The sequence below is a fragment of the Lissotriton helveticus genome, chromosome 11, assembly GCF_964261635.1.
Source record: "Lissotriton helveticus chromosome 11, aLisHel1.1, whole genome shotgun sequence".
Lineage (NCBI taxonomy): Eukaryota > Metazoa > Chordata > Amphibia > Caudata > Salamandridae > Lissotriton > Lissotriton helveticus.
Genome location: NC_136072.1, coordinates 1,164,827,413 through 1,164,844,932, shown reverse-complemented (window position 1 = coordinate 1,164,844,932; position 17,520 = coordinate 1,164,827,413). Strand labels below are relative to the sequence as shown.

The following is a 17,520-nucleotide window of genomic DNA, read 5'->3' as shown; positions in this document are numbered from 1 at the left end:
GTCTTAAGTCTGTCTTAAGACAAACAAAGACAAAATCCTAACTTCTGTGAATACCAAAAGTAGTAAGTTTAGGATTTTGTCTTAAGTTAGTTCTGTGAATCGGGCCCCTTGTTCTGGCAAAAGGTCAAGCACACACTGTAATGTGTCTGCCTGTGAGGATTTCGGGGCACAAATACCGCCATAGTGTGCACTAATGTCAGTGAGATATGATGCAGACACATATTTAAGAATTAATAAAGAATCTTTTCGCATATCTATTGCCTTCAATTTGCTGCATTTGAAAGTGTCACTAGTAACCTGCTCGGATATTTACAAGAAAACTTTGCAGCATTATTCTTTGGTCCCAGCCACAGACAGATTTAGCTATGTGTCGGCAGACCTTCATTCTGAAACATAGAATTGGATTAGAGTGGGCTTTGGGTCATATGTTGCTCATGAATGGATGACTTTTGATATCCATTTCAGTTGTCTGCGCTTGATTCAATGGCTTTCCCCTTCTATTCCTTTGTTTGTCAAGTCCTGAAGATATCCGTATCACTGTGTTCTAACTGGATGAGTTGTATCCTTCCACTGATGACTTGAGGGGACTCTTTTCTGTTTTGCAGTGAACAGTCCATGAAAGTGCAGGTCTTTCTTCTCCATGCTTGTTACTCTGCCCTCTCCTAACTCTATCTCTTCTTCCTACCCTTCCCAGCTCCTTAATGCTCTCAATACCTCTCCATGTCCAGGTCCCTGCCCCACACTCCATGATAAATATACCTGTTTTAATTTGTTAATTACCTTTTTATAAGGACCTGACAACTGCAAAGTGCTACCAGACTGCAGCTTTATTTTTTTGTTGGTGTTCACTTATTAGATCCGTAAATAAAAAATGGCCGCCATGCATTACTACGCATACGGGAAACATCCTTTACAACGCAACTGTTACAACGAAGTACCTTTACGACGCAACCATTACAACGCAACTTTTACAACGACTTGCGCTGGGGGGCGCTCTAGGATAGGGAATAGTTTTAATTTACTATCCAACAACTTCCCTACTATCCACGGGGACTGGAGTTGGAATAGTAAATTAAACTATTCACTATCCAGCGCCCCCCAATGCAAGTCGTTGTAACGACTTGCGTTGTAAAACTTGCGTCGTAAAGGCATGCGTTGTAATAGCATGCGCTGTAACGTCATACATCCACGCATACACAAGCAAATAGTATAATACATGTATGTGCATGTGTCACAGTGCACATGGCCATGTTTCATGATGCTCCCTTGCACATCTGCAGCCACCTTACCAGCCATCCATGCGCGTTGGTGCATGCACCTGCATGCAAAAGTTAAAAAGCATTGGCAAAGCTAGCAGCTCAGCCTTGTAAAGCACAGACCTATTGGCTGTGCCAGTGCTTAATATTACGTTGGAGGGACCCAGCTATTCTGATTCTGTGCACTCGGGTCCTTGTCTCTGCGATATTTATCCTAATAAATCTGCAGCCACTGCGTTCAATCCTGATAAAGTGGGAGCCTCCCCCAGGTGCTGTAGATCCAGGATAATAACTCCTGGAGCCTCAGAGAGTGCTTTATTACATTTATATTGTCTGCTGAAAGCACACTCGCCCCAGCCTGTGGGGAACAGCCATAAGCTTTAGAATAACACAGAAACCAATTTTACATTCTGAAAAGCAACTCCAAGCAAGAAAGTGAATGTCTAAATAATACACAGAGGGAGCCAGCTACTGAATATTACTTTTGTAAGAACAAGTGTCGCGGGATTTACTCTCTGGGAATTTAAAAGTGACTTGAAGTATCCAGTATATGCAAATTGATGCAAAGTAGCCCAGAACAGGGACTTGTATGGAAGATAATGTGTCAGGCATTCTTCCTCCAGTGGGATCTCAAGGGCATTTCAACCGAGAACCAAATTTCAGTCCTGTCTGCCCTCACAAAGAATGTTTTTCAACAGATAGAGTGGGTGAGTGAGGAATAAAGCCTTCGAGGGGCTAGGTGAGTGAGTGAGTCAATACATAAGTTAGGAAATGAGCAAGCAAAGGAAGTTAGTAAGAGAACTAGGGGGCACGTGAGTGAGTAGGTGATAGAGTATGTGACTGTGTGAGTGAGTAAGGCGGTGCGTTAGTGAGTGAGGATGCAAGTGAGCTATCAAGCAAACTGGTGAGTGAGTGAATGTGCAAGTGAGCAGATAAAGGAGTGAGGTACTAAGTTATTAAAAGAATTAGGGAATGAGTGAGTGATTAGGTGAGCATGAGTGAGTACAGAAGTGAGTAAATGGTTGGGAGAGGGAGTGAATGTGCAAGTGACTGAGTGATGCACTGAGCTAGTGAGTAAGGGGCAAGTGAGTGAGCAAGGGAAAGGGTGAGTGAGTGTGTAAATGAGTGAGTGAATGAGTAAGTGAATTAGTGAGTGATGGAGCAAGTGAGTGAGTTATTAAATATGTGAGTGAATGAGCATGGCATGAGTCAGTACGTAATAAGTGAGGAAGCAAGTGAATGCATGAGTGAGTGAATAAGCGAGTAAGTGTTTGAAGGATTTTAGTTTCCATCAAAGCCAACTAGTTATGAGCAGCCATTGCTCCAACCCATGGTGTAACTCATGGACTATATTTTGGCCCTGGCATGGATTGAGCCCACTGGTAGGCACAGGACAGATTTTGGTCCGAGGGATGCTGACATTAAAGATGTGTGTCAACCAGCAGACGCTGCTGAATCCACATTTACCCTGATCCCCCTTCAGCTCGCTGCTGCAGCTTCTCCTCTTCACAAGAACATTGCCAATGTAGACGGATGGGGGTCCTTCGGGGGTTGCTGCACACGGTGCCCTCCTATGGAGTAACAGTTTATGGGTCTAGTTTAAGGATGGTGAGATGAGGTCTGTGGTTGGTCCTGATGAATAATGCGAGAGCTGATGTTGTATCAAGAGAGAGAGCTAAAGAGCAGTATCTAAGGGCTGGGCTGCTGGTCACAGGCTACCCATACAGCTGGATACTGACCACTGTGCTGCTGGCGACCCGATCGCCCTCTCAGAAACCAAATGTAAGGTGATCACCAGGGATTCCCTTCCAGGTAAACATCCATGGATTGGCACTCTTCCCCCATCACAACAGAATCTGCCAAAGGTATTTGTAGTTGCCCAGGGAAGTCCTTAGGGGCTTTAGGAACTGAGATTGAAAAGATGGAAAGGAGGTTAAGATGCTGACTGGGAGGAGACTCATTTACAGTGTGGAAGAAGCTGAAAGGAGGAGCTTTGAGCATCGGAGGCAGCTGTTCTCTGTGGGTAAGAGGAGACATTTGAAACTGTGCTGAGTGGAACACAGAGAGGAGAGGTTGGGCTCTTTGGTGAACTTTACACTGGGGACAGACACCATGGAGCAAAGACTGGTCACTGCATGAGTTAGACCCATGTAGAATAAGCCCCACTCCGATGACAGCCGATGTTTGAGGGGAAGCGGCAATCTGTTGTGATGAGAGTTGATAGGGCAAAGCTCGTCCCTGAAAAAGTAATTATTGTATATTACACGGGTAACCTGCCACCAGATAAAACAAACCACAACTAATAGGCTCACTCTGCTCCATGATAATGTTAAAGCTGTGCCCGCAAGTTCTCCATTCCGTCCATCAATTGTGTGTCTTTTGCTTTCTTGCCCTAAGTGCGCCAGGCATGCCCAGACGTGGGTCCTGGGCTCACTGTGCCACTGGAATCAAGCTATCCGGGCTGATGAGGGGTGAAACCCCAAAACAGGTCCTAGGATGCTTGTTTCTGGTCCAAAGAGTACCTGGGTTGGCAGTTTGGCTGGACTTTTCCCATGAGGCACAGGGTCAAGACTGATTTGCATATGGCCAGGTCTAAACGGCGGTGGCACGGTGAGCAAAAGAATGACGGATTTAACCCAGATCTCTTGACTGGGGGCGAATGTTTTGATTTGTTCTGCATTCCGTCCATCAATTGTGTGTCTTTTACTTTCGTACCCCCAGGACCTGGCTCTTCAGGCTAACAGACCAGGGGATTCCCCCCCCCCCCTCAGCGCCTTGAGACCCTAGTGGGTCAGTAGTGCGCTTACAAACCTCCTGATTGATTGATTGATTGATTGATTGATTGATTGAAAGCCAGTGTGTTAACGTCCAGAGCTGCACTGACACCCACAACATGCCTGGAACTACAGCAGTGTTTGCCATCAGAACTATTATTGGCACCACATCACTCCTTGAACCTATAGGCTTTGAGGTAGGTCTGACCTGAGAAGAGGTGAGACTATAGATAACCCTAGTGGGAGGCACAATTGCTGCACCGTAGACTTGAGTGATGGAGCTGCTGACGTCAAGTCATGTGGGTGGTGCAAAGTGGTGAACAAAAAAAGAAAAACTGCAAAAAAGAAAGCAGAATTTGAGAATTTGTGTGGATTACTTAGGGGGTAACAGTACATAATTTTACCATCTTACATCAAGTGAATAATAATAAATGATGGTTTTCATTTGAATATTGTTGACGACGTTTTAGCCTTCAATGATTCAACAGGTCATCATCAGGACGGAGGAATGAGTGAGAAGGAAGGGGAAAGATTTCTGCATTAAAAGACGGGGGTGAGTTATTAACCAAGGTTACCGACTCTGCCAAAAATATTGGAAAAACAAGGGGCCATATTATCAAGAAAGGGCAATACATTATCGCCGCTTTTATCAGCAGGAAACTGCGGCTAAAGCGGCGATAATGGGCTTGATAATATGCCCTTGTGAATTCCCATTGAAAAACAGAGAGATTGCTGGCCCTTACAATCATTATTCTCTCAAATTGTTGAGAATACAAACAAAGAGAAATCTTCTGTTTGTTAGGGTTACTTTATTTCAACCCATTTGTAATTTTGAATCATTTTTATATATTTTTTTCATGAGCGAGAAAAAACACTTTACACAAAAACATTTACAATATTTACAACTATCATACAACTGACATATATACAAATAAATCCACATTTATATACAAACTTCTTTTACATGAAAAAATGGCGATTGTATATCCACAAATAATTATTCTTTGTGAAAACTCAAACCACTATAGTGCCCAAAAAGGTCAAAAACAAGCAAGGCAACAAAAATTGGTTTTTACTCTTTCCAATTAGTTTAAAGTGATGAATAATCAACTAATTCAACTAAAAAACTAGTGTATTATGGTGCCTGTTTGCCGTCAGGCACCATAATACACTAGTTTTTTAGTTGATTATTCATCACTTTAAACTAATTGGAAAGAGTAAAAACCAATTTTTGTTGCCTTGCTTGTTTTTGACCTTTTTGGGCACTATAGTGGTTTGAGTTTTCACAAAGAATAATTATTTGTGGATATACAATCGCCATTTTTTCATGTCAAAGAAGTTTGTATATAAATGTGGATTTATTTGTATATATGTCAGTTGTATGATAGTTGTAAATATTGTAAATGTTTTTGTGTAAAGTGTTTTTTCTCGCTCATGAAAAAAATATATAAAAATGATTCAAAATTACAAATGGGTTGAAATAAAGTAACCCTAACAAACAGAAGATTTCTCTTTGTTTGTATTCTCAACAATTTGAGAGAATAATTATTGTAAGGGCCAGCAATCTCTCTGTTTTTCAGTTATATTAGGTCCAGCTGCCCCTTAGACCCAGGACCAGACTCCGTTGTTTTGCAAACTTGTGAATTCCCATAGCAGCCCAGGTTAACACCAGAACCTGGGCTTCTTTGGAAATTCACAATGGCATATTATCAAGCCCATTATCGCCGCTTTAGCGGCAGTTTCCTGCCGATAAAAGCGACGATAATGTATCGCCCTTTCTTGATAATATGACCCAAAATTAAGCCATATTAGGGGCGCCTGTGAGGTGAGTTCCACTTCCAGGGCAATCTAAAAGGAAGAGTTGATTAAATAAGGATTAACACATAAGGAAAATGGCTTAATAAGGATGTGAGGTCTTGTCAAAGGAGTGTACGCAGTGACACGAATGAGCAAGGAAGGAAGCAGAGAAACTCATGAAAGAATCTTGTAAACGCCTGCTCGTGCAGAATGAAGAAGGAGTATTGACTGGCTGTACATATATACACATACATACACATACATATATATGAACATGAGGGAGGAGAGAGGATGCCTCTGCTCACAGCGGTGATTAACGTCCAGCCTGGGCAAAGGAGACAGGGGGCAGGGCTGGAGAGTCAGTGCACACTTCGGGAAGACCTGGATGCAAAAGACAAGGAGGGAAATATGAAATGAGTCAATAACACACCATAATAAGAGGGAAATAAAAACAAGGCGAAAAGCATTATCTGTAGGGGTAGTATTCCTCCTTCAGAGCAACGGTGACGAGGTCTGGTATGCAAATACATCTATTCTAAAGGAGGGTGCATAAAGTGAAAGTAAATAGGAGGGTGCAGGACCATTCCATGGGGGGTGCATCACATGTATGTAGGTAAAGGAGAGAAACACTAGAATGCCCACACAGAGGGTGGTGCAGGAGCAAAGAATGCTGGGAGAAGGGATGGAACCCTGTGTGTGACACTTGGGGCATAGCACAAAATGCAAGTTAATTCAGGGAGGAGCACAATATGTGTCCAGCGGGGCATGTGGTGGTGAAAGGGGAGGCAGTATTTCCACCTCGTAAATTCCTCCCACAATGGAGGGTGTAAATGAAACGGAGTCACTGCTGTTGTTCACAAGGAGAGGACTAGTGGGGGCACCCATAGGTGGGGAATCTACTAGAATAAACAAGTCCACCTGTTTGGATCACAAGAAACTGAGAAGAAAGTGAATCCAATAAAAAGACCCTATTAAAAAGTGGTCTGATCACAAATAATCACCTTAAATATGTTCCCCCTATATGGGGATTGTCTTCCAGAGGTATGCCAATTGAACCTGTGGTAACCATATAGTTATATCCATGCACAGAATTAGGTACAAAAATTGTTTGGAACATAAATAAAAATGTGGTGCAGAGCACAGCATGTCAGATAGACTGGTAAAATATTACTCAAAGACAGAAGTAGAGGTAGATGGATAACTTGCATCAGTAAAATCTCACACAATACGGGTATAGATTCTGGAAGTTATTGAATACAACAACTATTAACTCATAGTGCCAATGCAAAGGGCCAAGTGGAGGAGCGAACAGGACGGCTTACAGTTTAGGGTGGTGTCAATGGTTTGAGTTGTAGATGAGATTGACTACCACAGCTATAGCAAGCTAGAATACCATTGCTTTTCCTTCCTTCCTATATATTGATTTTTGCTTTTCATGTTTTATTTGGTATTGGATTGATCTGTTCTTTATGATCACGTCTACTTTGCTGTATGAACCATTCACAATGTTCTACCCCTTTAGCTAACTTTATTGCTGCATTCAATGTTATATCAGCATTATCCCATAATGTTCTGTTTGTTTTCATTAATATCTAGTCATTCGTTACCTGTTGATAAATATTGTGTTCAAAGTCACATGTGGATAAGGCTATTAGCACAGATAAATGGTCTTCAAAGGACTCCCCTTGCTTCCTAGAGTAAAATGTAAACCTTTCCATTAGGATATTGGCTTTCCTCCCATAGTATATAAACATTTGCTTTGAAGTCTACCTATATACATCAATTTCACCAGGTCCTTCTAGTCTTGATACATTTATCCGTTTTAAAAATTGCATGACCCATATCAACAACTGGATGTGCACCAATCACTTACAGCTTAATGGAAGCAAGACGGAGATCATTCTTTTTGGGAAAGCCGATGAGTACTGGTCCAGTAACTAATGGCCCCATAATCTAGGCCCATGTCCATCTCCCAAACAAGTAGTGCGGAACCTCAGAATAATGATTGACAATCAGTTGTCAATGAAAAATCATATAAACCATGTAATAGGTGTCTGTTATAGCATCTTGCGTAATTTTACGCAAAATCTTTCAATTGATTCCTATTGAATCCGGAAAACTGCTGGTGCAGGAGCTTATTATAAGCTGTATGGACTATGGCAATGCCCTAATAGCTTCCGTAAATGAGGAGCTCCAATCTCAACTTTAAGTCTTGCAGAACACCGCTGCTAGACTGATTTTAGACCTCCCATCAATAGCTCCATCAGGACCTAGCTTGAGGACTCTTCACTGGCTCCCTGTTAAGAAGCGAGGTTGTTTCAAAATCCTGTGTCTCTCTCACAAGAGCTTGTATGGAACCGGGTCAAGCTATTTAGCTAAGAAACTTAGTTGGTATCATCCAAGTAGACCACTTAGATCTAGTACTAAATATCTCCTCAACCCGTGACAAATTCGCACTGCAAGGAATGGCGGTCAATCCTTTTCTTTTCTTGCACCTGCCCTCTGGAACAAGCTTTCGTCTCCTATTCTCTCCATCTCTGATCACAAGCTCTTCCACAAGGAATTAAAAACCTGGCTATTTGACCATCAATAATGCCGTCATATCAGATTGTCAGTTTGCACGGAGTCTTCGCAGGCACCATGAGACCTTTTGGTGATTTGTGAGCTTAATAAATTCCTTTGACTGAACGAGGGAGGATTAATTGCAAATCATCTTAATGCCGATTACCTGTTCAGTAGTGATGCTTCACATCCAGATACATTGAGTAATTAGAAGACAAATTGGCAGTTTCATAAGGGAGCAGGACAGCGAGTCATTGATCAAACCGGAAAGTGAAATTACAAATGTGAGACAGTATTCCAGGAAAATTGAGAAAGCTCACCTTCCAGTGTGTAAGAAAACAGAGAATGAAAGACTAATTGTACTTTGGAGCTATATTCAGCCTCTTTCCTCATAATTACAGACTATTGATGACTGATGCCGCACACCTGGCTAGGATTCTGCAAAGAACAAACTTCAGTTTCAAGAATACCAGTTTTTGGCAGATTAGCATATTGCCCTCTTCAGAGCTATCCAGTGAATAGTATGGTTACAAAATACATCATAGTTGATTCACTGAGCAGATATTCCAGTGAGCTCCATGATTTCACTCTAGGAACAGCAGGATATATAGCATATCGTATTCAAGAGGAAATCCATGCTTTCTCTGGCATAAAAGATATACTTAAACATAAATTGTGTCTGTTGTTTTTTTAATTAAAATATTTTGTGAACCCATTGTACCATCAATTAAAAAAAAAAAATCCTTTGCATAAATGAAGTAGTCACCATAGTCCAACAATGTATTACAGAAGAGCAAATTAAGTAAAGTGGCCACTGTTGTCCACAAGACAAGGTACAACTAAATAGAACAAAAACATTCTCACTACAAATCCATGACAGTATTGACTACAGGCCCGATTCACAGAATGAACTTAAGACTCAATCCTAAACTTACTACTATTTTGGTATTCACAGAATGCACTTACTACTTTTGGCATTCACAGAATGCACTTACTACTTTTGGTATTCACAGAACGAATTTACTACTTTTGGTATTCACGGAAGTTAGGAAACTTAAGACAGACTTAAGACAAACTTAAGACAGACTTAAGACAGACTTAAGTTAGGATTTTGTCTTAAGTCTGTCTTAAGTCTGTCTTAAGTCTTTCTTAAGTCTATCTTAAGTTTGTCTTAAGACAAACCTAAGACAAAATCCTAACTTCTGTGAATTCCAAAAGTAGTAAGTTCATTCTGTGAATGCCAAAAGTAGTAAGTGCATTCTGTGAATACCAAAATAGTAGTAAGTTTAGGATTGAGTCTTAAGTTCATTCTGTGAATCGGGCCCTATGTCTTCTATAGCTCTTCTCAAGTTTATAAATGATGAGAGAAAAATAAAAAAGAATATGGCTGCTATGTGTGTTTGCCCAAATCAAATGACCTTAAATCAGAAACATTTTGTTGGCTACAATTTTGTTGAATAAAATATAGCAGCACACGGTGGACAGCAGGATGTTAGCAATGGTCTTCAAAATGCACATATAGCCATTATAGCAGGAAAATAGGGGCTGATTCACAGAACTAACTTAAGACAAACTCCTAAACTTACTACTTTTGGTATTCACAGAAGTTAAGATTTTGTCTTAAGTTTGTCTTAAGACAAACTTAAGACAGACTTAAGACAAAATCCTAACTTAAGTCTGTCTTAAGTCTGTCTTAAGACAAACTTAAGACAAAATCCTAACTTTTGTGAATACCAAAAGTAGTAAGTTTAGGATTTTGTCTTAAGTTAGTTCTGTGAATCGGGCTCATAGTGTGCACTGGCGTAAGATCATTGGCGATAGTGGGTGAATCCAACGCTTTTCCCTAAGATATCACAGTAGCAATTTCCTGTTTCAAGGTTTCTGCAACGTCCAGGGAAATGATTTAGACACAGATGATGCATACACTAGGCTCTCAGGCTGAGCAGTTGGGCGTGAGGAGTAAGAGGTTATGTGAGCAAAATGACTGCAAAAACCACAAAAGTACATCCCAAAAGTAAGATTTGGGGTAAAGCAAGCGAATGGTACTTCTGAGGTCCCCAAGCAGTTTCATCCTCCAGCAGCATTTAGTGGATAGCAGAAGCTCCATTTGTATTCTTTCATTTCTCCATTCATTGCCAGAGCTACATCATGAAAAGAAGACATCAGGAGGTAGCCACACAGGAGGTAACAGGAAGGCCAAAGTGTATTCCAACAGGAAGAGTACATGGTGGGAAACAAAAGAAGCCACTGCCAGGCTCCGGTCTTCGTTGCTCCTTGCCTGCTCCCCCTTACTCATAAGATACCCACAATCATTTCAGACAGGATGGCACAGTACACATCAGGGTGCCCAGAAGAATGCCACATTCATGAGCCCTATCATTGCTGGTTGAGGATGAGGTTCTTTGAACAGAGTTTGGCAAAGCCAAGGTGGAAATCCTGTTCATCTACAGCTTACTCAGTACTTAGAAGATGACAAGATGATACAGCCAGGACACATTATTTCATGCATTGATATTCCAAAAGCCCTGCGATGGTAGTAGGGTGTACTGCTACACAGCCCGGATACTTTACACAGCTCAGTACTGCCCTCTGCTGGCTTAAACTCTTAGGACACTTTGGACCAGAAGGAAGCCTGACATCTGGGGAGTGAATAAGCTCCGGGTAAAATTGGTTACAGTTATCTTCCCCTGATTGTCCCAGTAATAGTTACTAATTGGACTTGCAAGTGTTTCCAGGTGACCGATGGCGTGCCATCCTTTGGTATGTCTATTTGGGATAGTGCTGACAAAGGGAGATGATAACAGTGAGTTGAGTGGTGCTGGAGGCAACAACTTGCCAGAACGTGGCTGGAAAATAACAGGCCTGATGCTTCTACATTGAAATAAGGAACTAAAACATATTAGAGGGTGGAGGTGGCACTGTCCTGAAAAGAGGAAAAAAGAGGCTAAAAGAAGGTGAAGTCCTTTGCTTGGGAGAAACTTTAATAACACTGTCAACAGTTCTGAATTTGCTGCATTTGCAGACCTGTAAAAAACATTGTAAACGCCTAGAGAGGAAATAGCAAAAAAAACTATAATATGGCAAACAAAGATATCTAGAGAGGAGCATTAAAAGACTATTATTCTCGGTTCAGGCTGAAGAAAAATAATTCCTTGAGAAGAAAATTGAAAAAACAAACAAAAAATCAAAAGAAGTTTTCAAAATTGTGAACACATTTCTGAATCCAGAGGTTTTACCAAATGGAAACACTCTTCTGCCGAATGGTGTAAACAGTTGGCAGGGTATTTTCATGATAAAATAACTAAGATCCAAGCAAGCCTGTTGAGAGTTTCTCAGGTGGCAGACCTTTTTTGTGAGGTGTCTTGTTCTAGAAGAAGAACTTTAGAGTCACTCCCTTTTTCTATCCTCCCAAATATCTCTTTGGATGAATCCTTGATGGCCATCAAGGGTCTTCAGTCAGGGTCCCAGTCTGATCCCTGTCTGCCCAGCCTACTTGCCAGAGTGGCTCAGACTATTAATCCTGTTGTAAACAGAGTTTTGAGTGATTCATTGTGTTTTGGATTGGTGCCCACCCGATGGAAACAGCCAAAATCCTACCCTTACTTAAAAAGCCAACAGCATATGCAAAGGGATATTTGTCAGATTGATAATTGCTGGGTAGATGAGTGCTGATAGCTGGGTGGACATGGACGCTGATGTCTGGGCTGACATGAGTGCTAATTGTGTGACTAGGAGGGGGAAGTTGATAACAGAATGGCCATATGTGCTGAAGGATGCTGTTGCCTAAGTAACCATGGGGCCTCTGAGTTTGGATAACATGTTCATGGCTGGATAACAACCAGTCCTCCTGTGCCCCGTCCTCTGAAAGGTGTTGCTCTCCATACTGTGCTGTCATCCCATGGATGGTCCTCTCTCCAGACTGATCTTCATCTACCCAGGCAGTACACACACAACTGGTTAGTCCTCAGATAATGCTGTTCTACCCCATGTGGCAAAACATGGGTCTGTATCTGAACTGCTGTTCTTTTTCTTACAAACCTGCTGAGATTTAGCTAATCCCCAGCACAGGTAGGTTGGTGCAGTTTGAAACATTTGCACTTGAGCAGCTTGTAGCAAGCCGTGGCGGTCATTCTGCTAGCCTCCTATTTATTGGGGAGTTTCTTTTCTTCCACCTGGCAATATTAAAATATTCTTAACAGGAATGGTTACCTCAGTAGTAGTGGGGTCATATAGAACAAGAATTTGGTGGCCAACCGGTGGTGAACAAGCCAGCAGGCAATGTGCATCGCCTCTGCATTCCACTCTTCAGCTCCAGTGGGCAACCACCATTGACACAGGAGAGCATAAACATAATAAGTCACGATGGAGCACTGTTAGACCTGGCATCCTTGGCATGGTTCTCCCTTATCGTTTTGCCTTCAACCCTCCTATTTTGCTGACTTTGCTTTCGCTGGCTTTAAGACTCTACACACTTTACCACTGCTAACAAGTGCCAAACTGCTTGTGCTCTCTCCTTACAGCATTGTGATGTGGCTTACACCCACTTGGCCTATTTAATTTGCTTGTATGTCCCTAGTGAGGAGGTACCACATGTGCCCAGGGCCTATAAGTGTAATGCTGCTAGTGGGCCTGCAGCACTGATTGCGCCACCCACTTAACTAGTCCTTTAAACATGTCTCAGGCCTGCCACTGCAGCCCGTGTGTGCAGTTTTAAACTGTATTTTTAACCTGGCAAAATAAACTTTTTACCAGGTCCAAACCTTCCTTTTTAAAATATTAGTCACCCCTATGGTAGGCCTTGAATAGCCCAGAAGGCAGGCTTTGAGTATTTAAAAAGTGGGACATGTACTTTAACTTTTACTTATCATGGTAGTGAAAAACGAAATTCATTTTTCACTACTGCAAGACTTACCTCCCCCATAGGATGACATTAGAGTTACCTTAATACATTTAATAAGCAGCACCAGCGAGAATAACATCAGGGACAGTGGACACCCTGACGCGTCCCCCTGTGTAACACTAAGGCTCTGGATATGACCCTGTTAACCCTAACGCGTGCCGTCAGAGCAGTGTATAACAACCTGATCCAATTTTGCAACTGCGGATCAATGCTGACCTTCTCCAGCACAGCAAAAAGGTAGGACCATTCAATGCGGTCGAATGCCAGCTCCCGTCCAATGAAAGGAGAGAGGCTGGGACATCTGGCTACATTTGAGTCATGTGCATGACTCCATACAAGTGTCTCAGATTGAGCCTTGTGCTTCTATGAGCCATAGAGCCAAATTGGTCTGGGTGGGTCACGGATTGTATGACAGGGCCCACACGGTTTGCGACAATCTTGGCTAGAATCTTGGACTCAAAGTTTAAAAGGGAGATAGCCCGTAGGAACTACAGAGTTCATGGGGTTTGCCCTTCTTGAGGAGTACTACTATAGTCGCCATTCTTGTGTCCTCAGGGAGTTGGCCTACTTCGAATGCTTCCCTAAACATGCAAATCTTGTAGGAGGCTAGCTTGCCCACCACACATTTCAACAGCTCGGTTGGGAGCCTATTCAGGCCCCCCTGCTTTCCCTGATTGCAAGTCCCTAATGGCGTTTTCTACTTCCTCCACATGGAAGTCAGAATCTAACGCTTCCCTGTCCTCAGACCCAAGAGTCGGAAGAGAAATGTCACATAGGAATTCAGTACAATCTGACTCCACCCACGTGGATTGGGACTGGCAAATTTTTTCGTAGTACTTGGCAATGATTTCTGTCAAGGCCACCCCTGTACTACCCTGTATTCCTTCTTCGTACTGAATCTCGAAATCCCAATTATGACCCCTGTCCCTCCTTTCCAGCCACACAATCAGTTTGTTGGCTTTATCGCCCAGATCATACACTCTTCGCTGTGTGGCAATCGCTTGAGCCTGCGCCGCATTTTCCTCTAAGTCCCGAAGGGATTTTATTATTAGGGAACATACACAGAGCATATATTTACCACCTGTCCCTCCCAAGTACCTGAAAGGGCCGCATAACATGGCCGGTGGTCACAACATGTGCGTTGTATCACCAGAGGTATCACATTTTCAATGAGTATGGCCGCGCCCCTGGACCCCAGCGTGAAACCAGCATGAGCCTGTAGTCTATAGCCGTATCTATTAAGGACTAAGTAATCGTTACTCTTGAGGTGCATCTCTTGAAGTAAGACAATGTCTGGAGAGTATCTGTGCGGATATTGTAGAACTATAATGCATATAATTTTTATCCCCCAGGCCCTTCACATTCCAAGAAAGGATTGTCAGCGTTTTAGTAAGTCATGTGACCATGCTGTTAGCCTATGCCATCACCCCCCCTTCGAGCAAGTAGAGACCCACCCCTTACGCGCCGCACAGCCCAGCCCATAGAAACATGTCTCATGCCACAATTGTTGATTTACCTCTTTATTTTACCGCTTCTTGCTGCCGCCCAAATGGCCAGTTCTCTTCCTCATGTCCTCGTCCCAATTCTCCTATTCACTCCTTTTTCTTCCCCACACCCCATCACTGTGCTTTCATGCGTGTTTTTTACTCTTCGTAGCATACGGTAAAGCAGCATATGGGCTATTGCTTTATTTTTCTTAAATATGTATGTCTCATTATTGTCTGTAAGGTGCCTTTATGAACATTTGGAGATAATAGTGTTAGATAAAACAGTTAGTTAAGTAAATACATACACAAAACAACTACAACACTATATTAAATGCAGTGGCAGCTGTACCGCTATGGCAGATGAGCGTCACCCTCCACGCCAGCCTCAAAACTTGAATAATAAAACAAATAAAATTGGCTTGTTATCATTTTATTTTATACGTTTTACGTGCTGGGCCGAGTCTTGGGGCGCGGGGCTATCACGTATGGGGGGCAGTCACGAGAGGGAGTGGTGGGCACGGATGTACGACATTACAACACATGCTTTTACATCGCATGCTTTTACAACGCGGTTTTTACAACGCATACCATTACAACGCATAGTGCTTTTGGGCGCTGGATAGTGAATAGTTTAATTTACTATTCCAACTCCAGTCCCCGTGGACACTAGGGAAGGTTATTGGATAGTAAATTAACCTATTCCCTATCCTAGAGCGCCTCCCAGCGCAATGAGTTGTAATGGTTTGCGTTGTAAAAGTTATGATTTAAAGGCACTGCGTGGTAAAAGTTGCGTTGTAAGTGATGTTTCCCGGTGGGCACTGCTATGAGTGTGCATGTTGGTTTGGCCGGCTGTCTCATGACATCCAAACCGACATGCGCACTGAGCTGACTTCAACCCTAGCTGAGTTGCCAGGTTGCAGACAGCAAGCCCAGGCTCCCAATCTCTCTGGGAGTGCAAATTCATGGTGCTCAGGCCACTCCTGGAGCAGCATCAGGATTGGCCGCAGCGGAGTCTGGGAGCCTGTGCTGCAGCGAGGACTCGGAGCAGAAGAGAGACAGTCACCAGATAAGTTCTTTTTTCCCTTTTCTGTCTGTTTCCTTCATTGTACCCTGAACCCTGCCATTCCACCCACACACCAGCCACTACTGACTAAATGACAGCACATTGACAACATGAACACGGTACAACTAAATAAATCACTGTTGAACTACAAAAGCGCACAAAAAACAACACAGTGTACAACCAACAACACAACAACACAAATGCAATAGAATCACAACACAACAAACAATAGAATGACAGCACAAAGAAAATACAACAAAAACATAAACAACGCTACACCTAATGACATCACAACTATAAAAGCAGAATACATTCAAACTCTACAACTTATAACATGACACAATGGCTTTTATGTATGGTTTTGGTGGTATCTTGTTGTTTGTTTTGTGCTTTGCATATTTAATATTGCCCTGTGGTTATGCTGTTGTATTATCATGTTGTGTTGGTTTGTTGTTGTTCTGTCCTATTGCTCCTAAGTTATTGTGTTGTAGGTTTTCTGTGTTTTTCTAATGTGTTGTGTTGGTTTTTTCATTGCATCTCAACTCTTTTCTGCTTACTTTTCATGTGACATATCACAACACCCACAAATCCATGTCAGTGATACAGTGAGAACGGTGTCATTTTCACTTTTCCGTGGAGGTCCTAGTCTGAAGCCACTCCCAGTTTGTGTCACTGACGTGTGAGCGTCTTGTGATATTACACTGGAGGCTGGTTTGGACATGGTGAATGGACACAAAGACTTCTTTGTAAGAGACAGGACAGCTGTGGGTTTTATGAATGAAATGCTTTGTTCTTCTGATGACAGCAGATCATGGGCTAAGCCACATTTTCTGGTTTCTAGAGAATGAGGCATGGGATTGAGAGATGTATGCTAGGTTGAAAGCACAATTTGAGATTTGAATTTTGGTATCCTGAAGTAATCGAACCGGATTTAGAAAGTTAAAGCAACACGCCACAGTACACATAGAATTGGGTGTTCTTATTCATATGCTTTCAGTGGAAGGCAGAAGTGTTTATGTTCCATTTAAAGAATAAATGCACAATTCTTGCACCATTAAAGTTCACACACCCACTTACTCTGATTTGGCACACACCTACCCAGGTATATGTCAGCTTTCCATCCCCTGGGCCTCCAAGGCCAATGTAAAACTTCAAAATATGTCATCATTTCTTATAACATACAATCAAAAGTCACATTATTTACAAACTGTTTTCAATATGTTGAGAAAGGACTCTGTTACTTTAATCATATCCACGTGTGACTGTCCACACGAAGTCTATTGTGGAATGTGATCGGTCTTACACTATTTGTGCCTGTCACTGCCTAAAAAAACAAAACCCCTCAGCCACCATCGGGGGGGGGGGACTTTGGCAGTGTTAGATCCATGGGGGGCTTGCTGTACGTACTTTGCACTGTATCCCCGGCAGCTCTGCACCGTTTCCCAAGTCGCTCTGTGGCGCAGAAGGCTGTGATCAGGGCTTTAAGTGGCCCGGGTCCTGGTGGTGCTCAGCGCTGCAAGTTCTTAAAAGCAGGTGCTGAGATGGGTCCCTATCAGGCTCTCCATTTTTGGGCCCAGGATGAAAAAATAAATCTCAACTCTGCAGCAGAACCTCTGCTCAAAGCCTTTGATGCAACTTCGAAAAAACTTGTTTTGGTTCTTTCACAGTTTCATCATTTCAG

General features: G+C 42.5%; 1 pseudogene; it reads left to right on the top strand.

Annotated features, from left to right (window-relative positions):
- Window positions 1-9,083, top strand: part of LOC144790957 (telomere repeats-binding bouquet formation protein 2-like) — a 76,416-nt pseudogene extending 67,333 nt beyond the window's left edge.
- The last annotated feature ends 8,437 nt before the right edge of the window (window positions 9,084-17,520 follow it).